Source organism: Chlorocebus sabaeus, chromosome 4, assembly GCF_047675955.1.
Source record: "Chlorocebus sabaeus isolate Y175 chromosome 4, mChlSab1.0.hap1, whole genome shotgun sequence".
Taxonomy (NCBI): Eukaryota; Metazoa; Chordata; class Mammalia; order Primates; family Cercopithecidae; genus Chlorocebus; species Chlorocebus sabaeus.
In genome coordinates this window covers 56,735,609-56,760,907 of record NC_132907.1, presented here as the reverse complement: position 1 = coordinate 56,760,907, position 25,299 = coordinate 56,735,609, and the positions used below count along the sequence as shown (strand labels likewise).

The 25,299-nt window shown below is 42.6% G+C and overlaps 1 long non-coding RNA gene across 1 annotated transcript in view; it reads left to right on the top strand.

Moving 5' to 3' along the window:
- The window catches only part of LOC119621469 (uncharacterized), a 150,669-nt gene extending 132,798 nt beyond the window's left edge, over positions 1 to 17,871 (top strand). Inside the window, exon 3 of the long non-coding RNA XR_005238047.2 lies at positions 17,641 to 17,871. This is a non-coding gene — a long non-coding RNA (uncharacterized lncRNA). The remainder of the gene's footprint in view (positions 1 to 17,640) is intronic.
- The last annotated feature ends 7,428 nt before the right edge of the window (positions 17,872 to 25,299 follow it).

The following is a 25,299-nucleotide window of genomic DNA, read 5'->3' as shown; positions in this document are numbered from 1 at the left end:
GTGTAATAAAGATAATTTCAGATCAAAGAAAACAAAGGTGATTTGTCATCAGCAGATCTGCTCTACAGGAATGAAGGAAAGGAGCTCATTAGACTGGAGGGAAATGATACTAGAGGCAAACCTGGATCTTTAGGAATGAATGAAGAGCATCAGAAATGGTAAATATCTGGGTAAATATAAAAAGTTGTCTTCTCCTAATTTCTTTAGAAGACATATGACTGTTTAAAGCAAAAATTACAGCATTTTAACATTGTCTTGTGAGATGTATAACACAGGTAGGTAAATAGATATGACAACTACATCATAAAGTACAGAGTGGGAGAAAATTGACCTGTATACAGTTGCCATGTACAATAGTAACTCTAAGGAGTTACTCTGCAGTAGCTCTGCAGACCCACGTCTATGCTGTAACCCAACATAGATCAGCCCGTCTTGTATCCTGAATTAGGCTGAGCTAAATTATTATTTGGGTTTTTTTTGGTCTTTTTTTGTTTTTGTTTTGTTTTTGGTTTTTGTTTTTTTGTTTTTTGAGACAGAGTCTCGTTCTGTTGCCCAGGCTGGAGTGCAATGGCGTGATCTCGGCTCACTGCAAGCTCTGCCTCTTGGGTTCAGGCGATTTTTCTGCCTCAGTCTCCTGAGTAGCTGGGATTACAGGCACATACCACCATGCCCAGATAATTTTTGTATTTTTAGTAGAGACAAGGTTTCACCATTTTGGCCATGCTGGTCTCGAACTCCTGACCTCACGAAATATTAACATTATGCATCTTGGTCCATAGAGAAACCATTTAAAAATATAATAATGCAAACAGGTACAGCTAAAAAGTATGCAGATAAATTCTAGAAAAATATAAAGTTTCCACAATAACCCAAAATGAGACGAAAACTTGTATGTGTAGAAAATTTACCATGAGGATATTAGGGAATTAAAATTTTCCATTAAAATGTTACCATGACAAAACAGTTTCATATTTGATTTCTAGTGAGCTTATTTTAAAATAAGAGATAACTGTAATGATATTTACATTCTTTATGACTTCAGAAAAAGAAGAAAACCTCCCTATAAAGTCAGCATAGTTTCCACACAGTTCCACATCTCTCCCTAAAATTCCCACAACAATTAGCATTTGGAAATATGGGGATCACTAGTCTGATATCTCATTTTTGAAAAGTTATTTATCCCTAGAATAACTGATAACTTTGTCAGGCAGAAAGGGAGGGAAGGAGGGAGGACAGAAGGAGGGAAGTAATAGACTCCAATAGCCTGATATGTGCCAGTCAATTCACCAAGTGTTCTTCAACACTCCTAGGAGATCATCAATATTACTCCCCCTTTTATAGACTCTGAGAATCAGAAATACTTTAAAAAATACAGGTGGCCAGGCGTGGTGGCTCACGCCTGTAATCCCAACACTTTGGGAGTCTGAGGCAGGCGGATCACAAGGTCAAGAGATTGAGACCATCCTGGCCAACATGGTGAAACCTCGTATCTACTAAAAATACAAAAATAAGCTGGGCGTGGTGGCATGTACCTGTAGTACCAGCTACTTGGGAGGCTGAGGCAGGAGAATGGCATGAACCAGGGAGGCAGAGGTTGCAGTGAGCCGAGATTGTGCCGCTGCACTGCAGCCTGGGCAACACAGCGAGACTCCGTCTCAAAACAAAAACAAAAACAAAAACAAACAGGAAAAAACTCCGTCCTTCTGTGAGGTCGCATAGTTAATAATGGCAGGTGTGAGATTTGAAGGTCTCTGATTTCAGGACATGTTGTTTTCTGTTTCTTCCAACTGCCAGATGAACTTTTTGAAATACTTAATGGGAAATTTTCTGTTTGTATTCAGTTTCTTCTAGAAACTTGAAGAGGCATGTCTTTTTTTTCAGTCCTAATGTAGCATCTGCCCTTCTTCCAAGAGATCAGCCCTTTCCTGTTAGCAACATCATGAGAGTAACAAGCAGCTGAATTTTCTATGAAAGGAGACTTGCTCTTCTGTAATGACCCAGAGCTTACTTCCCCTCTCTGTGCTTTCCAGTCCCTTGTCTTTAATCTCATCTCTGGCTCTCACTAAGGTGGAATTTAGAGTCACTAACACTTTTATTTTCATTCAACAACACCAACGATGAATTTGTATGTCAACTATTTTTTGTGCCAAGCACAGTGGGAAGCTTGGGAATGCCGTGCTGTATTTCTTGGCCTCCTGGTGCTTCCATTCTAGTAGAATCAAATACTGTAATGCAGGGGTTCTCAGCCCTGGCTATATGGTAGAAACACTTGGCAAAGTTTTTGCTTTTGTTTTTTTGTTAATGCCTGGGCTCCTCCCAGAGGTTCTAATTTTTTGGGTCTGGGGTGAGGGCTGGGTATCAGCATTCTTTAACCTTCCCCTACCTCCCAACCCCTAAGACAATTCCAATGGGCAGCTTGGGTTAGTAGCTACTGACATAATGTGTTTCCCATCAAAGGAATTAATAAAAGGATGTTTGGGACAGCTGCCAAAGGAATGTATCTCGAATGTGGAATTCCAGATACTATGGCTTTTAGATAAAGGAGGTACTCTGGAGCTGAACGTCCTTCCCACCATCCCTCAAGTACACGCCATGTAGCAAGCAAAAGCTCTGTCAATTGCTAAAGTCAACTTGGCCCCAAAGCTTTCTGGATCAAAATTCCTCATGTATCCTGCCTGTAGATGATACGGTAGCATTAGTTACCGTTCACTAAGTGCTACCTGCACGTTACCCTACTGAATTCTCACAGTTATCTTGTGAAGCAGGCATTCTGAGTTTCGTTTTACAAATGTAGTCTCCGGGAGGGTCAGCAGCAGCTGGAGGTCACAGAGCTAGAAAGTGAGACGGCCAGCGCCAGTCATCAGCACTTCCCCATGACACTGCATCCCAGAGACCAAGCCTGTGATGTTGAGCAGATTAGTTTGAGAAAGGTGCCAGGAGAAATAATAGTTCAGTCTCGGACCTGCTCAGCCCATAGGCTCTGCAGACCCATGTCTACGCTGTAACCCAACTTAGATCAGCTGGTCTTTTATCCTGAATTAGGCTGAGCTAAATTATTATTTTTATTTATTTATTTATTTATTTATTTATTTATTGAGACAGAGTCTCACTCTGTCGCCCAGGCTGGAGTGCAAAGGCATGATCTCAGCTCACTGCAACCTGCGCTTCCCGGGTTCAAGCGATTCTTCTGCCTCAGCCTCCTGAGTAGCTGGTAGCTGGCATTACAGGCACATACCACCATGCCCGGCTAATTTTTGTATTTTTAATAGAGACAAGGTTTCACCATATTGGCCATGCTGGTCTCGAACTCCTGATCTCATGATCCACCCGCCTCGGCCTCCCAAAGTGCTTGGATTACAGGTGTGAGCCATCGTGCCCGGCTTGCTGAGCCAAATTACATGTAATTCCCTTCCTCCCTTCTCAACGTTGTCACTCTCGGAACACAGCACCATGTCTATTCTTAACTATCTTTTCAAAACCAAGAGTGAAAGAAAGACTTTGTTCTTCACATCTTCCTTTTCCCCTTTTGCCTGCTCTGTCAAGTTAGACACAGGTATTTAGGGGTAGGCAAAACTGGAAAGTGACTGATACATGTTTTCATCATCATTGCCCTCTCCCTTCTGTATTTTCTTCCTCTTTGTGGAATCTAGACCTTTAGGCTTCTTAATCGAAACTTTCTCGGAAAGGGTAGAATAAATTCATTACACTACAATGTGAATGACTGATAGGCTTTCATGTGCCACCTTTCCCAGGGACAGGCACATTTTAACAGGGGACAAAGAGTTTAATTTGGGAGTCCGATACATGTGAATTTAAATCTCAGGCTGTCTTCTGGTTATGTAATGCTTGGCAAGTAACCTAACCTGTCTTAGCTTCAATTTCCTCATCTCTAAAAAGAGAATAATACTTCAGAGCGTTGTGATGAGGATTAAAAAGATTTGAGACTGCCTAAAACAGTGCCTGGCACATAGTAGGTGTCTGTTAAATGTTTACCCCCTTTTCCTTTCACCTTAATGGCAGAATTCACGCATCAGGCAGGAGTAAAAGTTATTTGGGACATGTTGTTTCAGAAATCTCTCAATAGCACATGGCCTCCTACTTCCTCTACTCTGTAGACACAGGCATTGTTGAGGAACACATTGAACTTTTCCCCAGTGAGTCACATTAACTCACACATGCTCCAGGACCATGGTCGTCGGATATAGGCATTTCATGTAGGAAGGCTATGGCTATATTTTACATCAAGGTTTCTTGTCTGCCCTTTCTTATAAGCCTGAAGCCCCCCCTAAAACACAGGTATGAATTCACAGATTAGCATCTAAGCTCTAGTGCACTAAATGTTTGCATACTGCCAGCATTTTGGAAGAAACAGCTACTTCTTGGTCTTTCTTTCTACAGAAGTTGAAATGCAGTTCCTCTGAATGAAAATCTAGAGATTGTGTTCACTCAAGAGTGTGGCTGAAATGCAAATATATTTCAGAGCTTGTGCCTTTATCCCAATGCAGTAAAAAGGTGACTGTTATTAAAGAACAATGCAAAGCCTTTAATTACCAAGCTTTCAAGGAAGCTTTATGCACTGGTTTGACTTTCATTATCTGTCTTTGTCATCCTTGTAAAATATCCCATTAGACTTTCCACTAAGGCAGAGAAACCAGACTGACAATGGAAACTAAGTTGTTTAATTGCTATTAGCTTTCAAAGTTTGAAGTGCAGTTTTTTTTTTTTTTTTTTTAATTTTTTCAGGAAAAGAAGCTTGGATTTGAGGACTAGGTTGGGTGAGTTAAGGATTGAAATAAAGCCTGCTGTTGGATCTAAATTCTTCTGACATTGTAGATCCTGCCCAGTTACAGTAGGATTCTGGCTTCATCTTGACTGGGTGCACAGACCAGGCTTGAAGCTCCAGTGGTCTTGGTTCAAAGCCTGACTAGGCCACTTACTGAATGGTAGACCTTGGCAAGTTCTGTAATCTCTCCACGTCCCAGTTGCCTCATCATTAAAATCAGCAGAATGACAGTATTGCAAAGTGTCTTTGTGAAGGTTAACAACAGACTTGCGTAACACACTATCACATTGACCAGAGAAGAGTCCACAAATGCTACTTCCCTTTCTCCTCTGTATGCAATCAAAAGTAGTTAGTCCAGAACAGTGACATCTGATGAAATCAAAGTGGGCATCACGGGCAATGTTGGAAGAAAATCAAAGAGAAGTCATAGTGGGAAAATGGGAAGATACCCTCCAGTGTGTGTGTGTGTGTGTGTGTTTGTGTGTGTGTGTAAGGCCCAGTGAAACTCAAAGTGTTACCTATAAAAATTCCAATACATTTGGATATGTACCTTATAATGAGGGGTGCAAACATGAGTCGCAGCACCAGCACAGGCAAGGGGTGCCATTTACTTGGTGTGGCGATGTTAGCTGCCACCAAATGTCATGTTCATAGCAGAGGATTTGATGAGTTAATTCAATCCAAGTCCAGACACTGAATATCTTGCAGAATAAACAACAATGGGTCATGCATTTTTGAGACATGTTTTCTGTGTCCCCCCACCCCACCCAGCTTTTTAAAACTAAAGTAGTCTTTCCTGGCTCCTGAACACAAGCTGTCCTCATCTATTTCCTAAGATAATCCATTATAAATTATGACAGGCTCCCCAGATCCTGGCGGGCGGCGCAGCCCGATGTGCTGCCCAGGTCTCACTTTTCTGTCCTGGTCATCTCCGACAAGTTCCATGCGTGACCGGTCAGGAGACGGCTAATTCCAGTCCACGCATTTTTCAGATGAGCTTCATTTTATTTTTAATTTCCCCACAAATGCACGCCAGGCGCAGATTTCGTCAGTTACAGACATAGCTCTCTAATCTGTGCCGCCCTTCCGTAGCTCATACTACCAAATGAATTAAGGTCCAGTTACATATAAAAGTGATTATGATCAGCGAAATGTCTGCCCAGAGTGGCCTCCCAAAAAAGGACAAAGATTCGAGGCTCTGACACTCCCCTTTGGCCATCTTAGGGCCATGCACTGTACAATAAAAATGATCCCACCAACAACTTTCTAAACATGCACTGCCTTCAGATTTTACAGCTCCAGACCCTCTGGCCCCCATGGAACAGATAAACAAATAGCTTTCCTCTGCTGGGGGAAATTATTTGTTTTCTGTCTTCATCCAGCGAGATTTCTTTTAGAGAGATCTGATCTCATCCTTGTGAGAGCTTCCTATTTCACCTCTGCAGGCATCTGGCTTTCGCTTGGAGGCAGGTGACTTCTTCCAAATCCTGACATTTGAGGGGCAGGACTCTACGTCATCTTTGGGATTTGGGAAAGGCTCATGGGGCGATTCTCAGGATAGTGCCTGTGTGGACTGTATTTTCCCCTCAAATCGGGAAAGCAGCTCATGGAGTAGGCACTGCACGGAGACTTGTAAAGTTAAATCAGACCAGGGAGCAAAGAAATAAAGGCCATCTTCCTCTGTTCTCAGAGTTTCCAATATAACTCAGGGGCGAGGAAATATTCCTAAGGACACATTTAATTATTGAAAGCTATCTTCTTCATAAGTTAATAGATACAAAGAAGACCAAGAGAACAAGGAGGAATTTAACGGAAAGAGTATTAGGGACCAAGAGGCTGGGTTTTGCCACCAAAGAAGTATGTGATCCTGTACACTTCTCTGCCTCTTTCTGGTACTGGTCCCCACAAATATAAAATCTAGAATACTCTGGACTTCTATGACAAATGGCAAAAGAGTTAGGGGAGATTGGGAAAGCTTTCCTCGTTTCCACCAATGTTTCTAGAATAATTATTACAAAGCATAACCAGTCTGGGTCTGAGGGGGATGGTGATGTAGTCCTCCCATGAGGCCTCTTACTGGGGATTTTTCCAACTTGCTGTGCAGACCCCAAAGCTGATGAGGTCAAATGTGCTCAGCCTTTTGATATGGTTCTCGTTGGGGTGGAACCAACTCGACAAACGGTCCAAGAATCTCTCCTAGATCTGACCTCTGAACAGAGCCCGAGGTGGGGTGGTGAAGGCAGAGAAATGCTGCCCCACACGGCAGAAGCCAGCCAACGCCTGCTGCCCCACCGCCCGCCAGGCCGTGGCCCTGCTGCCCTCTGAGGCAAGCCGACCTTGGTAGTCACCCAACTTGAGAATCTTTTGAGCTCTTCCTGTCGCCATGCCCTGCCCCATCCCATTCCACCCTGGCCTCTTTTTTCTCCTCCCTGGCAGCCACTGTGTTTTCAGATGTTTATCCAGGTCCTCAGTGGCTGCCGTGAGGCCTGGGGGAGGGGAGTGCCCTGAAAGAGGGGTTCTTCTGGGCTTCTAGAGCCCATCACATGGATGCCCGTGTGTGTGTGTATGTGTGTGTGCACATGTGTATGGGTGCATTTCACTGGTTGACAGTGGTCTGTATCTCTGGATTGCAATGTCATTAGTCCTAGATGAGCCCATGTTGGATGCCTTTTTTGGGAACACTGGGATCATCTGTGCTCTGAATGCTCCATCTCAGTGGTCTCAATTTGATCAGGACATCCGGATTTTGTAACATCATTTTCTAACTGTTCCCCCGACCCTGATTCCATCCTTCAGAGCTCTGAGGACATGTAACTAGAAGCCACTCCAATTACGCTCCCCCTCTGTGGTGGACCCGTGTCACCTGCCGCCCTGGCATCATCACCCAGGCATGCACTGTCACACTCCCAACCGGAATGTCAGCTTGCTGTTTGAGATTCACACCGACACTCGGTCCCCAGAGGGCTCCTCCTGGAGCCAGGGTGGCCTGCGCTTGGGAACACATAAAAGCACAGGAGTCCCCTCGCTTTTTGGCAGCACTTCAAGCACTAGCCTAGTGAAGAGATCTTGACAGCATACTTGTAAACTCCACAGGCCCCAAGGGCTCAAACACCACGATATTTATGCTCACGGGTGGGGAGCCAAAACAGTTGGGTTGTTATGCAGACATGGATCTCTTACTCAGACCAGCATTTCTGACACCTGTTAATTGGCATTTGAAAGAACTGAGTCGAGGGGGGTGGGGGCCTCGGGAGCTGCTGCCAACCTGTACCTGAACTGCGGGGAGTCCTGCAAGGTTTTGGCCCCTCCAGCTGGTCAGAGATTCCCTGGAGAGATAAGCAAGTGAGTCCCAGGGTTGCCAGAAAGGATCATCAGAGAATGAAGAAAATAGGAAGGAGGGTGAGAAGAAAAGAGACCAAGAGGGAAAGAAAAAACTAGAGAGGGCGGGTATTTTTAGATTTGCTAGCGCAGAACTTTGTGCCTGCAGCACCCAGGTCCCTGCCTCTGCAGCACCAGTTCTGCTGGCCCAGGATAAGATATGCCCTTCTTCTCCCCTTCCCGCTGGGGCGAGAAGTCTCACCTGTCTTTGAAGGCTAGAGACTACCTCCTCCAAAGAGCCTTCTCTGAAAACCCCAGACAGCCAATCTCCTCTTCCTTCAGGAGTTTTTATTGTAACATACAGTTTAGAGCTTCAAACATTCTTGGGGGTGTCTTGTGTGTCTCCCCGACAATTGCCTCCACACCGCCAATTTTTAACTCCTTAGGATCGTATTAGAGACTTTTTCTGGCCCGTCATGCCCAGCACAGCCCTAGTTTCAAAGTAGATTCTCAGTATCCACAGCTGATGGATTGATTTTCCCCCTCTGCATGTCTTTTTCTCTGTTTGGGTTCCAGATCTCCCCACCTCAACTTCCACTCAATCTGTCCCCACATAGCTTCACGCCGACTAGCTGGGCTCTGTGCGTCTCCTTCTCTGCACCTGTCTCAAGGTGTGGATGGCCCATAGTTCGACCTTACGTGAGACTAGGCTTAAATGATGTAGTAAAAATAGTTTCTATATTTCATTATTTGTGCTCAAAAAATATTCATCAAGTCTCTATTTATGAACTGACTTGTGTTCCAAAAGTCAGCTTGTGTTTTAGTTTAAATCCAGAAGTCTGTAGAAACAACAGTGTAAATGAATTCCTTCATTCATTTCTTCAACAAATACATCTTGAGCACTACTACAAGTCCTGCATTATTCTATGTGCTGGGAAATCTGCAGGGAACAAAGCACCTACAAACCCTTGTCCTCAGGGAGCTTATATTCTGGTCAGGGGAGACAGACAACCCCCAAAGGAGCAAGTAAAATACATGACATGTCAGATGATCCTAAATGCTAAACGCCATAGAAGGGAATAAAATAGGAAAGGGGAGTAGAGTGTCAGACAGGGCTGGGATTGTACAAGAGGGAACTTGGTGTTCCCTCTTATATAATCAAGAAGCCAGAGTAGCTGAAGCAGAATGAGTACTGGGGTGAGGAAAGTACTGGGTGGTTTCCCTGGCCAGCCCACTGATAGTCTACCTAGCCCATAAGAAGTCTGAACTGCAATTTGAATTCAACCGTAAACATTTACTGCATGCCTATACTACAACAGGGATTAGTGCTAGGTGTTGGTACTAATTATTCAACTACCCTTAACCATGTTTCTATGGGAACATCCCTTCTTTGTGTCAGCTAGAGAGGCAATTTAGGACATTAGAAGCATTTCTTGATTTAGAGCCTCAGGCATTGGATTTGCTGCTGAGTATTGCTTTTTGTCCTTGGGCAAGTTGCATATCCTTCCCAGTTTTTGATTTCCTGCAGATGATAATGACAGTTTTGCCTTTTGTGTGTGTGGTGTGTGTGTGTGTGTGTGAAAATTAAATGAGGTTAGTGTACATGAGAGAGCCTTGTAAAACATCAAACAGTCTACCGATGTGAGTTGTCATGATTTTAGGTGAATTATTCTGTCTTCTACATCGGGGAATTAAGGGACAAAGACTCAGAAACAGACATGTCTAGTGACTCCTCCATACACAGAAGTTTTGGGTAAGTTTTTTGTTAGCCATCTGATCTCTTCTGAAAAGGGCAATGAGGCCAGCCAGTTTCAAGATGGTGAATAACTCAGCTAAAAGTGTCAAGTGGGAGAAGAAACAGGTCAACGAAGACTGCCTGACTCTAGGGAAGGTTGTAGAGTAGAATTTGAGGAAAGGTTTATAATTCATTTCAAAAATGACAAGCAAGAAGACAGACCCAAACAAATCATTACACAGGTAAAATCACATTTCCCCTCTGGACACTGTTCATTTCTCTCCATTTTCCTGTATCCTTCATGGCCCATTTTCTATAGCGTTTAAGCTGCCCCAAGTAACCCAGGTCCCACCACTCTGATTCCAGCCATCCAGTTGCTCCCAAGCCTGCCTACTTTCCCTCCCGTGCTCTTTAGAAGGGGGGACTCTGTAGAGGCAGATCTTTTATTGAGAGAGAACTCACTTCCTTATTAGAAGGCAGGCTGTTCATTCCAGAGAGCCCTTGTTATTAGAATGTTCTTTCTGAAAGTCGCTTAAAATCTGCTTCCCTGTGCCTTCTCCTAAGTCCTGGGTCACCCTCTGAGGTCCTCAGAAGCACCCTAACTCCTCTTCCAAGACACAGCTTTTCAGGTATCTAAGGATCCGTCCCTATCCCACTGCGCAAACCCCAACACACTCAGTTTAAGATTTTCTCCTTGGCCGAGCGAGGTGGTGCATGCCTGTGATCCTAGCACTTTGGGAGACTAAGGCAGGTGGATCACCTGAGATCAGGAATTCGAGACCAGCCTGACCAATATGGTGAAACCCCATCTCTAATACAAAAAGTAGCTGGCTGTGGGGGCAGGCGCCTTAGTCCCAGCTACTCAGGAGGCTGAGACAGGAGAATTGCTTGAACCCGAAGGTGGAGGTTACAGTGAGCTGAGATCAAGCCACTGCACTCCAGCCTGGGCAACAGAGTGAGACTCTGTCTAACAACAAAAAACAAAAAATTAAAAATTTAAAAAAATAAAATAAAAAACGATTTTCTCCTTATCCTTGGTGTTCTTCAATGTTGCTGTGACATATTGAGGAGTTTTGTTGTCATTCTGTTTTTTTGTTGCTTTTTAATCCTGCTTCACGGTAAACACAGAAAACACAGTATGTGCTTTCTTTCCACTCTAAGAATTCATGACCTTCTTCAGTCATGAAGTCTTAAAAATTCTTTTTTAATTTTAATTTAATTTTTTTTTTTTTTTGAGACAGTCTTGCTCTGTTGCCCAGGCTGGAGTGCAGTGGCACCTTCTTGGCTCATTGCAACCTCTGCTTTCCAGGTTCAAGTGATTCTCATCTCAACCTCCTGAGTAGCTGGGATTACAGGCGCACACCACCATATTTTTAGCAGAGATGTGGTTTCACCAGGCTGGTCTTGAACTGTTGAACTCAGGTGATCTGCCCGCCTCAGTCTCCCAAAATTCTGGGATTACAGGCATGAGCCACCATGCCCAGTCTTTTTTATTTTTAATTTAATTTTATTTTTATGTTTTAGAGATGGAGTCCTGCTCTGTCACCCAGGCTGGAGTGCACGGTACAACCGTAGGTTACTGCATCTTTGAACTCCTGGGCCCAAGCGATCCTCCAGCCTCTGCTTCTTAAGTAGCTGGTACTATAGGCATGTGCCACCACAACTGTCTCAGTTCTTAAAAATGTTCAGCCATTTCTTCTTCAAGTATCATCAGTCTATCTTCCAGTTTTCTTAACGACACTTTTCTCTCTCTCTCTATTTCTCTGAGCTGTGAAATTCGTTAGAACTGTCTTTCAATTCACAATTTCTCTCTTTGATGATGACTAATGTAGTGTTTACCTAATATTGTTTTCTTTAATTCTGTGTATGTATTTCAATTCCATACTACTCCTTAGAAGCTGAACTCCAGTCTGCCTCTCTTGCTCCAGGATTTCACTTCTTGTTCTGGATTACTTTCCCTTTCTTTCTTTTCTTTCTTTCTTCTTCTTCTTCTTTTTTTTAAAAATTTACCCAAGATAGTACTTCAGAACATTCCTATTAAATTTCTATTGCACAGAAATGCCTATCTTAATGTACTGCTCTTCCTTTTTTCCCTTTCTTATATTTTAATTAGTGTGATTACGTTTTCAGAACATGGTTATATTTTCTCAAAATGGAAGCTTAACTCTGTCTTGACTCTGTCCCTACTGTCCTTGAACTGCCCTCATGTGCCTGATCTCCTGAGCTTTCCTTAGCAGTATTGCCGTCTGTGATACCCAGAACTGAACGCAGAGGTATCCTGAAGGCCAGTCTTAGGGACAGAGAATGCTGAGCAAACAGGACTTCTAACAACACATGTTCTTTTACAGAAATATCTATAAGAGGATAAAAGGCAGACACCAAAGGAGTTTCCTCGAAGTAATTAATGGGTGGGCCTAACCTGTGTAGGGGTTGGGGTCGTCTGTAAGGGCTACAGTAAACAGCCTCTGATAAACAATACCCCTTGATCCAGATGAGATCAGGCCAAATTCCAGGTAAAAAGAAGCCTCCAAGGGGAAAAGAAGTCATCGAAGGCCAGGCTGGGGGCCTTTGTAGAACTAGGAGACCCATCCATGCTTTGGCATTAGAGATAAGAGTGTTTCAGAAAAATCAAATCAAACACATCCATATGGACCTCAGGTGCTTCTTGACACCACATTAATCACCTCCCTGGTGTTTACTGTTACTCCATCATAGTCTGACTATAGGTGAGGTTGGCTGGAGAGCAATTGGAGAGAGGAAGTAAACCTCTATTCACAGGTTGCAAGAGTTCTCCTTGTTTACGGCAGAGAATGCACTTGATAGGAAAAAATAATCATAGGTCATTGTGATTATTCTTCAGTTTGTCAAAACATCCCATCTGGTAGAAGAGCATGAAGTGCCCACAATTATTAGCCCTTTTCAAAATTGTGTGTGGAGTTGTCTGCTAAAAACGGTATGTGAGTTCTGAATTCCAAGCTTTTGAATCTCAGCTTTATCACCTACTAGCTGTGTGATGTTAGGGTGGTTTCTTAACTTCTCTGAGATTCAACTTTTACTAAATCATACCTATTTTATTTTAAATGGGGATGAAATTAAATATTGCATATAAAGTGCATAGATTAAGCTCAATAAACATTTGTATGCCCTCTCCTTTGATCGGGTGTCATTTGACAGAGCTAGAGGTGAGGAAGAAAGGAAGAAAGCTTAAAAAATAGAAGAATTTGTTTAAGAATGGGAGGAATTGTTAAGGGCTGTTGCAAAAGGACCTAAAACCACTTTGGCCATTAGCAGTTGATGGAATCTAGTGATAAATGTCAGTTGCACCCAACAATTAGAGGTGGGTGGAACTGTTTATCTTCTTCCCCAACAACCTGACTACTTGGTGATAACAAGGAAAGCAAGTCTCAGACCCAATTCTACCTTATTCTACCCCATTCTGACATTGACCAGCAGTCAGGTCCCCAAACAATACAAGCTGATCCTGTAATCTTAGTGTCCCACTCTCAGTCATTTAAGGCAATCTCCGGTGCATGAGAAATTTACACTAAGGCATATGCACCAAACATTCTGACAGCAGAGTCAGTGCCCACATTCTTCACCATGCATGAGGTACAGAGAATAAATGAACTCCCAGGCCTGGAGCACCACTCTGAAGGTAGCAGGCTGTTGGGCTCACCAGATTCTTATACTCCTATCCTGCCAGGACAGAGGTGTCTTTACAAACTTTCTAGCCAGTCATTTAGAGTGAACACCACTTATTTCACCAACAAAAAAGTGTTTTACCATTCTTTATGCTAATTAACCAACTCTCAGATACGGGCTTAGAATTGAGAGAGCTGTGGTATTTTCTATTTCTTCCTCTATGGCATACATTCCTGAATGAAGGTCTTTCAGTGTTCACTAATGTAGATTACAGTTAACTTGCATTCACATATATACATCACACAATCAACACTGAAGCATTTGAAGGGAAATTACAGGCACTATAACAAGACAGTCAGAAGACTGGAAAGGACTATATTATCTTTAAGTGAAAGCTGAAGAAAAATGGGAAATTGCAGTCACTTGTTTAGACAGGAACAGACAGTACTCCCTCAGATCTGAATGATTTCCATTTCATGGCTTGTTTATTATAATCCTGTTTTTTGGCCAGAAAATGACTTAGTTCCCACTCAAATTTGCTCATTCCACCACCATGCCCCTCAGTCCTCAAGAGACATTTGTGATACAAAAAAGTCCCCACTAGACTTGAAGCTTCAGAGCTAGGATAGCAAGAATCCATAAAGACCATGAAATTATATACCTACATCCACACGTCTTTCAAATTCTAGTTTGCTAGGTACAGTTGGATAGCTAACATTCCACCTTAGGTAATACTTTTCTCAGCCTCTACTCTCCCTCTAACTTTCCCCATTAGCTTAGCAGAAAGACCTTGGGCTTCATCTATAGGCAGATTTTGAACAAAGCATGGGGGTGTTGGGATTGGAAGCCAGCACACACACTGAACCTCTCAGTATAGCCAAAGGTGATAGAGACACTAGTAGATATAGACGTCACTCTCCCTCCATTGCATAGTCAAACACCTGCATTTAATTATTTTCATTTAGCTGCCTATTATGAAAAACCACACTAGGTTAGGAGCCAAACTCCTGGATTCAAGCTCCAGTTCTGTCATTCACAGCTGGGTGTGTTTGGCGAAGTCACCCAAGGCTTCTCAAGCCCAATTTGCTAATCTGTCAAATGGGGCTAGTGAGTCCACCCTGACTCATAGGGTAGTTATTGGATTGAATGGCAGATCAGGTAGATTTTGCTTTGTAAATTATAAAGGGATTTATGGGTACAAAAAAGCATTTGTATCAATTATGTACACATGCTCAATTATTTCTTGTGAACATACATTTTCAAGTAGATTTTAAGATTCTAGAAAGAGTCTAGATTTTAAGAGTCTAGAAGACTACAAGCTATATACTTTGCAGTAACTAACAGTGCCATGCACCTACTGGTACTTAATGTATAAATGAAATAATGAGATTCTTTATTCTGAAAATAAGGCAGGGACTTGGCTTAATATCTTATAGTATGCCTAGGAAAAACATTCAACATAATTATTCATCAAAAAGTTATTGAAGACCTATTGCATTTAAAGTTCTGTGTAAGGCCTTGAACATAGGATAAGTAAGATGTGCCTCTGCCTTCAGAAAATTAAGTGGAATAAAGGGCTAAAAGAGGAAAGTCCATACTAAACACAAAGAAAAGGTTGCCAATTCACCCCACAAAGTGTTGGGGGTGGACATGAGGAGAGGAAGGAAGAGCTTCATACAGAAGGTGACACATGAACTGAGTCTTGAAAGATGAAAGAGTACTAGGTGTAAATGTTTAGCTTTCAATCAAAGCTTATAGGTTGAAACTGAATCCCTACGTGATGGTATTAAGGGGTAGGCATTTGGGGTGTGACTAGGTTGTGGGGGTAAAGATCCCATGAATGGAATTAATGCAGTTATAAAAGAGGCCCACAGGGCCTGTTCACCCTTCCCGCATGTAAGGATGCAGTGGGAAGGTGCCACATAGTCTATGAGAAAGAAGGTTCTTACCAAACCCTGCAGGCACCTTGATCTTGGACTTCCCAGCCTTCAGAACCTTGAGGAATAAATTTCTGTTGTAACAGCAGCCCAAACAGACTTAGACAGAGGGCATTTAACAGCAAGGCATCATGTTCTCACTCAAAAGTGGGAGTTGAACAATGCGAGCACAAGGACACAGGGAGGGGAACATCACACACTGGGGCTTGTTGAGGGGTGGGGGAGCTGAGGGAGGGATAGCATTAGGAGAAATACCTAATGTAGATGGCGGGTTGATGGGTGCAGCAAACCACCATGGCACGTGTATACTTCCACATTCTGCACCCGTACCCCAGAACTTAAAGTATACAAAAAAAAAAATCGCTAAGGCATCCAGAGGGCAAAGGCGTGCTCTGTTCAAGAGGAATAACTGGAGCACAAAAGAAATAGAGTGAGGCCAAAGGGTTACCAGTTATTTGTACAGCCAATGAGTAGGGAGTAAGGCGGAGTGTGGTCTGAAAGAGGTGAAACTAGAAAAGAAAATCTTTTCCCACTCTTAGTTTCTAAGAAAGAAGAGTTTTCCTACTCACACTCCTGACTTTCCTCCCCTTTATTTTCTCCACCCTTGAGGAGGTGCAGTGAATTCTGCCTGGCAAACTGGGAAAGAGTAGATGGGCATGTTCTGCTCAGCCCCATCCTCCTTCTTTCTCTTGGGCTTGGGAACGTCTGCCACATGGAAACCTCTTCTCAGTGCCCCAGTCCATATGCCTAGGACAGCAGGTGACTCTGCCTAATTTAGGGGGCCAGGTAACCGGCCCATTTGGCTCTCATTCTAAGTTGTGTTCTCCATTGTAGCCTGGATCTGTAATAAAGTTGATGATGTGGCCCAGTTGTCACCTTTTGTTTTATTTTGCAGTTCGTTCAGAGCCCATGTGTGTTGGGTGCCCCCCAGGTAGATCAAGGCCGGAATATGGAGGGCTTGGAATGTTCTGCCCAGGAGAGTCCAGAATCACGTGGCACAAAAAGTCTCCACCATGATGGGCATAAGACGAGATGCCTGCAAAAGGAAATAATACCGGCAGCCTTAGTAGAAAGAGCATGGACTTGGGTTTCAGGAGAACCGGGAGCCAGTCCTAGTTCTGCCGCTAACCATCTGCATGACTTTGGGCAAGTCACTTAAATTTTCCAGCCTTTTCTCCTCACCTGTATGGTGAGTTGGGTTATCAAAATCACTAAGGGCCCTCTCAAATTATATAAACTTTTAAAAAGGGAGGATTTCCCAACAGGAGGAAGTTTTGACACCATTGAACACTGGGACAGATTGTGGAATTTCTTTCCTTAAAGATGTGGAAAAAGCAGGTGGTTTAGGATCCCACGTAGATGAGCAATTTAACATGTATGTTTGTCAGGTCCTCTATTATGAATGTATTACACTATCTCATTTCATCCTCATGCAAACCCATGAAATAGACAACGTTATCATTCAAATTTTACCAAGAAAGAAACTGAGGCTCAGAGGAGTTAAATAACTTATCCAGAGCCTACAAATAATAAGCGCCAGTACTAGGTTTTAAACATGGGCAGTCTGGCACCACAGCAGCACTCGCTAGCACTACATTGCACCACCTTGTGCTTAGGGGCAGCTCTGGGTCCTCTCCCAAGAGCCCATCGTGATCCATGGTGTCTCTGGAGGGACCCGTTTGCAGCTTCTTAGACACGTGCAAAAGGCAGGTGCTTGGCTAGTGTGAGAAACCAAACTCTTTTGGCTCTCTCTTAGCTCTGTGCCCTACGTTTTGACATTCAGGGGTAAGAAGCATTTGTTTGGCAATTAATAATGCACTGCCTTGTGACATCTCTTGTTTGGATGTCTTTATTGTTTTTAGTTTCTATGTGCTTATGATTTTTCTCCTTCCTTAATATTGATTATATATTGATCATATGTCAGGCACTGTTCTACATGCTTTAAATATGTTATTTCACTTAACACTCACAATAACACTTCAGGATGGATACTATTATTATTCCCAGTTCACAGTTGAGAAAACTAAGGTACAGAGGGAAAGATATTATTATACTGCCCATAGGACAATGACATTGACAGCATATACTAGGCCTTCAATAAATATTTTCAAATGGATTGATTGAGTCAAGGGTCATATATTTCAAGGATTCCCTTTGCCCAGATCCTTCCATAGTCTTCTATTTATTCTCTGCTTACTCCAGTTTTTACTATGTTTCCTTTACAGACTGTGTCTAAGATGCCAATTGAAGACTGGAACAGCCATTTGAATGTGGGGTATTCCTGGAAACCTGCTCTAGTAGGCACTGGAGAAGCCACAGGAGCCTGTCAATATAGAATAGACACACTTTGTGCTCAATAATAATTCACTAATTGACGAATATATTGATGGAGTGTTGGTTTGCTTCACAATCTGCTGGGAAAAACATACTCATTTTTGGATGAATTTCAGGTCTTATGGGTAAAATTTGTTTTTGCTTTTTCCATTTTGTTTCAATCCCCTAACTTTTGGCTTTCTTTGCCACTTAGAAGCAGAAGTGGAAGAAATAAAATCAGCAGAATAAGGGCTGCATGCAGGTAGACACACTTTCTGAACATGTGTGTGTGTGTTTGCGTGTGTACATACGTACATATTTCTTAGGTTGGAGAAAAATACCTTTCCCCTCTATCTCTTGGATATCCTGTGAACTGTATCTCAATTCCAAAGCCACAATTCCCATTTTTTCTTTGGGATCTGATGAGAGTTTCATCTTCTCCAGTGGAAATGTATCCACTGTGGACATGCCAGTCTTCCCTAGCAATACACTTTGTAAACCAACACAATCTGACTGTAGCTGGGACAACAATCTACAGTGATAATAGCAGCAACTCACACAAATTAGGACTAGAGAGATTTTCAAACTTATGTCCATCCTACGCCCAGCACTTCTTGTATCCTGGCATACAAGCACCTCTTCTATTAGCAATTTAACACGTATGTATGAGCTTGTATCAAAGGACACAGGCACCTCTTGTATCCCTTGTGGACAAACTCCTTAGTTTTTAATTTAAAACATTAAGCAAGAATTAACACAATAGGCTTTTTGCCTCTTCATTGCTGATCTTCTTTGGTGAACACTCTGCTCCAAGTTGTAGTTAAAGAAATCTCAAATTCAATCTTGGGCATATTTCCTTTGGCTTCACTTGTGGCACGTCTCTAAATAAATATCAGCATTTTGCAACTTTGAAAAATATCAGGAATGCACATTTCTCCATAAAACCCAGGAAATTCTAAGTATTAGAGCATAATAACTCCATAACTCCATGACCCTTTATGTGGAGGATTAGTAGGCATGGCTTCCCTCCAGTGCATGCTTAGGCCTCTCCATATCGGGTGGTACACATGGCCATCTGGATAGAAGCAACATCGGCTTAGCAGCAACTGCTGTGAGAACTCTGAATTTCAACTCTCTGATGGGAGACTCACATTTTTGAACAGTACATTGCCCTGGAATGCACACTCATGCCACCTGCACTGGCTGGTATGAAGGAAACATGGGTACATTGAATGCACTAAGGAAAGGTGATCCTCGCCCACACAGTCTTGTGGCACAAGTGGGAGCTATGTTAGAAATTTTTCAAGAATGCAGTTCACAGTGATGAGATCTGGTCAGGCAATCTATGTCTTTCCTGGGATAGAGCATAAATACAGTCCCCCATGGTAAAAATCAGAGGCAGGCAAAAAATAATGAAGAAGCCATTCACAGAGGAGGAAGCACATATAGCTGCTAAACATGTGACAAAATGAACAATCACAGTGGTTATCAGGGAAATTACAGGGAAAACTGCAATAGGTTACCATTTTATGCCAAAATGTGCGAATGGGCATTACATGTCTGATACTACCAAGTGATGGCACGGATGTTGAATAATGGGAAATCTTATACCCCGCTGGTGGGAGTACACATTGGTTCAATTACTTTAGAGAAAAAATTGGCATTATTTAGTCAAGGTGCAAATGCACATTCGCTATGCTCCAGGTAGTTTTTCTATTAGAGCAAATCCCACACAAGCACGCAAGGAGATATATATATGGATATTTGGAGAAAGACTGTTAAAACAAAACAATGAAAACAACCTGGTGTTCATCAACAATGCATACCAAAACTGTAATTAAGTGTTACAACGGGGGTCGGGGGAAAGTGAGGGGAAATGAACAAGTGCTATGTACATCAACGAGGATGAAGCTCACAAAATGTTAGAAAAAAATCTACTTGTAGACTAATAAATACAATATTTTATTTCTAATATGAAATATAAAAGTAGACAAAATATATATTTCTCTCACACATGCACATATATATATAATAAAAAGCATAAATATATATATTAGAATAAAAAACACAAAATTTAGAACGGTGAGTTCTTCTGGCATGGAGAGCACACCTGGGGAAGGATACACGGAAAGTTATCCACTACACTGATGACTTCTATTTCTTAAGCTAGGTGGGTATTCACTGTATTCTTCTTTATATCATTAGTATGTCTTAAATATTTTATAACGCACTTTAAAACGTTATTTTGAGGTGTCAAAGAATTTCAGAGCTAGAAAGGCCTTAGCAATCATCTAGTTCAACAAACTCATTTTAAACACAATGACAAAGAACTAAAATCAGCAAAGAGGAGGTACAACTGATGCCATAGAAACACAAAGGATTATAAAGGCTATTATTCACATTTACATACCAGCAAATTAGATGACCTAGAAACAACAGATACATTCTTAGAAACAGGTTATATAAGGTTAAATTCTTATAACCTACTCAGACTTGATCATGAAGAAGTAGAAAATCTGTACAGACCTATAATTAATAAGGAGATTGAGTCAATAATCAAAAATCTCCCAACAAAGAAAAGCCCAAAACAAGATGGCTTCATGGGAGAATTCTAGCAAACATTCAAAGAAGAATTAACACCAATCCTTGTCAAACTTATCCAAAATATTGAAGAAGAGGGAACACTTCCAAACTGATGTTATGAGGCCAGCATTATCCTAATACCAAAGCCAGACAAGGATACTACCAGAAAAAAACTACAGGCCGGTATCTCTGATGGATATTGATGTAAAAACTCACAAGAAAATACTAGAGAATGGCATACAATAGCACATTTAAAGGAATACATGGGATTTATCTGTAGGATGCAAAGATAGTTCAATATAAAAAATTGATAAATATAACACACCACATCAAAAGAACAGAGGACAAAAATGACATGATTATCTCAGTTAATCCAGAAAAAACATTTCACAAAATTTAACACCTTTCATGATAAAAAAACATTCAACACACTAGTAATAGAAGAAAACTACTTCAACATAATAAAGTCATATATAAAAAGCCCACAGCTAACATAATACTCAATGGTGGATACATAGAGAACTCCTACAACTCAATAACAAAAACCAAATAACCTTAAAAAATGATCAAAGGACTTCAGCAGACATTTGTCTAAAGAAAATAAACAAATGACCAACAGCATATTCACAGATGCTCGACATCACTAATCATTAGGAAAATGCAAAGCAAAACCAGAGTGAGATATTACCTCACCCTCATTAGGATGGCCACCATCATAAAAACCCAGAAAAACAAATGTTGATAAGGATGTAGAGTAATTGGAACCCTTGCTCCACTTGTAACAGGAGAAAAAACATGGCTTTACCAGTGCAGTCCTGAAGACAAAGCACTGTTGGTGGGATTGTAAAATGGTGCAGCATGATGGAAAACAGTATAGAGATTACCTGAAAAATTAAAAATAGAATTACCATATGATTCAGCAATCCCACTTCTGAGAATTTTTCCAAAAGAACTGAAAAGAGGATCTCAAAGAGACATTTGCACACCCATATTCATTGTAGCATTCTTCATAATTACCAAGATGTGGAAGCAAGCTAAATGCCATTGAGAGAATGAATGGATAAAGAAAATGTGGCATACACACACAATAGAATATCATTCAGCTTTTCAAAAGAAGGAAATCCTAGCATATGCTACAACAAGGTTCATACCTTAAAGATACTATGTTCAATGAAATAAGCCAATCACAAAAAAAAGACAAATATTGCCTGATCCCACTTCTGTGAAGTGTCTAAAGTAATCAAACTCATTGAAACAGAAAGTCAAACAGTGGTTGCCAGAGGCTGGGGACACAGGGAACCAGGAGCTATTCAATGGGTATAGGGTTTCAGTCGTGCTGGATGAACGTTCTAGAGCTTTGTTTGTTATACAACAATGTGCATAGCATATAGTTAACAATACCGTACACTAGAAAACGGTTAAGAGGGTAAGCTTATGTGTTTTCTGGCTGCAATTTAGACAAACAAAAAACACGATGAAAGGAAGGGCCAGAGTGACGCCAAATCCAGATCACCGGCCTTTTCCCTGCTTCTTGCCACCTCCCCTTGTCCTGATTTCTGTTTTATTTGTAACAGCGTTTCAGAAATGTGAGATGGGCTTTAGAGATGATTGCTCTAGAAGAGAATCAATTCTTTGTTGAACGGTGATGTCTCCACTTTAAATGTTTACCTATATCTTTGTGGTTTGCTCCTTACACTTCAACTGGCTTTTTAATTGAGTTTGTGGTTTTATTGTAAATAATTATACATTAATATTGCACTTGGCTTTGCTGCCTTTCAAGCACAGAGCTCAAGGTCCTTCTGAGGCCGTTAAAATTCAGGATTTGCTTACCAGAGGAAATGGAAGCTACATTATGGGGAGAAAAATTTGAGACCTAGAAAGGGTAAAGAACTTATCTAACATTTCAATGCCATTTTTGTTTGGAGGGGAACAAGTTTCAAGTTTAAATTATTTAAAGCTTCTCCACCCGCCCCTCAGGTCACAGAATGATGATTTGCTTCACACTTTAGCTGTAGAAAGTAATTAAAATGTAGGAAATAGAGAAGTTTTAATACCAGTGGGCCCACCTTTTGCCCTTAGAAATGACCTCCTCCCCACCAGACTACGTCCTACTCTGACCATATTTCCCTGGTTCTGACATCTTTCTGCATATTTTCATAACTTTGGAGCAACTGAGACTTTGAGATGAGCGGGAGCATGGGAAGCAGTCCCCAGAGGAGGAATTTCTGCTTGTTGAAAATGAGAAGTGCCCACAAATGGAAGTTAACAGCAAAAGGTGTCCTGAGTCATCATTCAGTTCTTGCTGTGGCAGTCATAATTCATGATTTCCTGAGCCCTACATAGGTTCCTGAGAATAACGATGGCAGCCTCCTTAGGCACCCATTTGCCAAGCACGGGGCACCGCTGGGCAGACAGCCCCCCTCTGGGAATTGGACCTGGGCACCTGGTCAGCTGGCCTCCTGGTTCTGCTCAGGTTCTTGGCTGAGAAAACAGAGGCTGCCAGTTCTTTATACCATCTTCCCTGATGATTTGCTTTTTTTTCAGTGAACATGTCTAAGCAGGGTTCTGGAAAAAAATGTAACTCTGCAACACACAGAGAGGGCTGACAGCTAGCACAGGGGGTCTGGGCTGGAGGCTTCTCCAAGGCCCTGCTGCCTAGCCACAGACAAGTGGCCCGAGCCCCCGGAGCCCTGGGCCTCTGATGGATGTCTGCTGGGTGTCTGTTGAGCCCCTGGATCTGCGTTTGGGGCTCCCTACTGGCCGAGGACTCTCGCCTTGCATTCCTTGCCCTCGGTTGTGTTGATCCCCCTCTGGGCCTCCTGTCTGACCTCTGGGGCCTGGGTGTTGGCCCGGATTTATGACCCTGAGCTTCTTTTTATCTCTTCGGGAAGTAAACGTTTTGGTTGGGAAGTTTTTCAATTTCCTCCTGGCCTGGACCAAACCGCTCATATTTCCAAGGGCAAGATTCCCCTCTCCTCACAGGTCCTTGCGCCCTGAAGTGTAATTAGGAGCCTCACTCCACCTGCAGACAGGCTCCTGCAAATGCTTTGATGGTGGTGACCGCGACAAAGACAGCAGGCTGCTCTGTGCTTACTCAAACCTCACATTCGCGAAGTAGAGTTATTGGTTTTGTTTTGTTTTGTTTTTGTTTTTTTAGCAGCTGTAGACACAAGCCACTCCCCTGCAGGCCTCCTCCTCTGATTCCCAAAGGAAAAGACCTTTCCAAAATGTATATGAGGTGCAGGGGCACAAGTTCTTGAAGCTGGATGACCGTTGATTGCCTTCCCCTAAGTGTGCCCTACAAGACAATTACAAACTCTCCTGAGCCGCAGTCTCTCAGCAGAGGACCAGAAACCAACACTTATACCGAGTACCCCAGGTCCTTCTGCTGCACCCGAAAGCTTTAGAACCACTGCTGTAGAAACTGCAGCAGATGGAATAGGGCGAAGCGAATCTTAGTCCTCTTGCTTTTAATCCCTTTGAAACCCTATAGCATTGTTCTCAAGAAAAGAACATGAACCCAGGACAGTCCAGCCATGTCGCATATTGGGCCTCTCACCAATAACAGTGCTCCATGGTTTTTTGTTTTGTTTTTGTTTTTTTTGCCAAAAAGTTTTCATCCAATTACACACACACCTTTTTTTTTTTTTTTCCTCCACAGTGTCCCGTCCTTCCAACTCCCATACTCACCCTCCCAAGCAGTTTCCCTCTTAGCCTGGTCCCCGACACGATGTCATTTGAAAGTCAGGGCATCCCTTTTATACCGTCGTGAATATCTTCCAGTCTGATGGGTCCTTTTATCCTGAAACTCTTCACCCGCTTTCCATCCCCAGCATAACTTCACCCACCACTGAAGTACCGCCAGCCGGCTCAGGAGGGTGAGCGGCAGCTGTTGCCCTGTTTAGGGCAGGAAGTGAAGAAGAACATGATATTCAATTAAAACTGCAGGGGGAATTCAGTGAGACAGCAGGGTCTAACGGAGACTGATGGCCTGGGAGACCAGCCGGTCTGAGTTCCATTCCCATCTCTGCCACTGGCTCACAGGGGTGACCTTGGGTCTGTCACTAAAACTTTCTGGGCCTTCGTTTCATCTGAAAAATGGTAGTGATGATACCTGCATCCTCACAGGAATAGTTACGAGGATTAGGGAGATTAGAAAAATACACAGGGCTCTTTTGATCCCTTCAAAGTCCGCAGTGAAGGATGGATGGATGCAGAAAGCAGTCTTAGGCTAAGTAGAATTGGCTGCCAACAACAGGATGTGATTTGAGGTGTAATCAAAAGTCGGCCGGCGCTGAGATAGCTCCCCTAGCAGACTGTGAGCTGCTCTGAAATCCCACTGCTGGACTGGAGAGCCAGGTTAAAACACAAGCGTGACGAGTCGCAGCAATAACATACCGTCAGCCTTTGCATGAGTTAGCTGGAGTAGGTTGCTGGTTTCCCAGGAGAAAAAAAAAAAGGGCCCTGAGTGATTGAGGCCCTAGAACAGGTAACTATGACTGGCAGAGAGTTTAGATACAAAGAATGCAAGAACTCAGAGTCAGGGGAACTGTGGTTAGGGACTTTGCGGGTAGGGGAGTGGTATGAGGAGAGTGCCAGAGCCATGGAGAATGTTAATTACAGGAGCTGGTTTTCAAAGTACTACTACAATAGGCCCAGCACAGTGGCTCACACCTGTAATCCTAGCACTTTGGGAGGCCGAGGTAGGCAGATCTCTTGAGGCCAAGAGTTCAAGGCCCGCCTGGCCAACATGGCAAAATCCTGTCTCTACTAAAAATACAAAAATTAGCTGGGCGTGGTGGCACGTACCGGTGATCCCAACTACTCGGGAGGCTGAGGCAGGAGCGTAGCTTGAACCTGGGAGGCACAAGTTGCAGTGAGCCAAGATTGTGCCATTGCATTCCAGCCTGGGTGAGAGAGCAAGACTCTGTCTAAAAAAAAAAAAAAAAAAAGAAAATTCTACAATAAATGATAGATCATTCATCCCA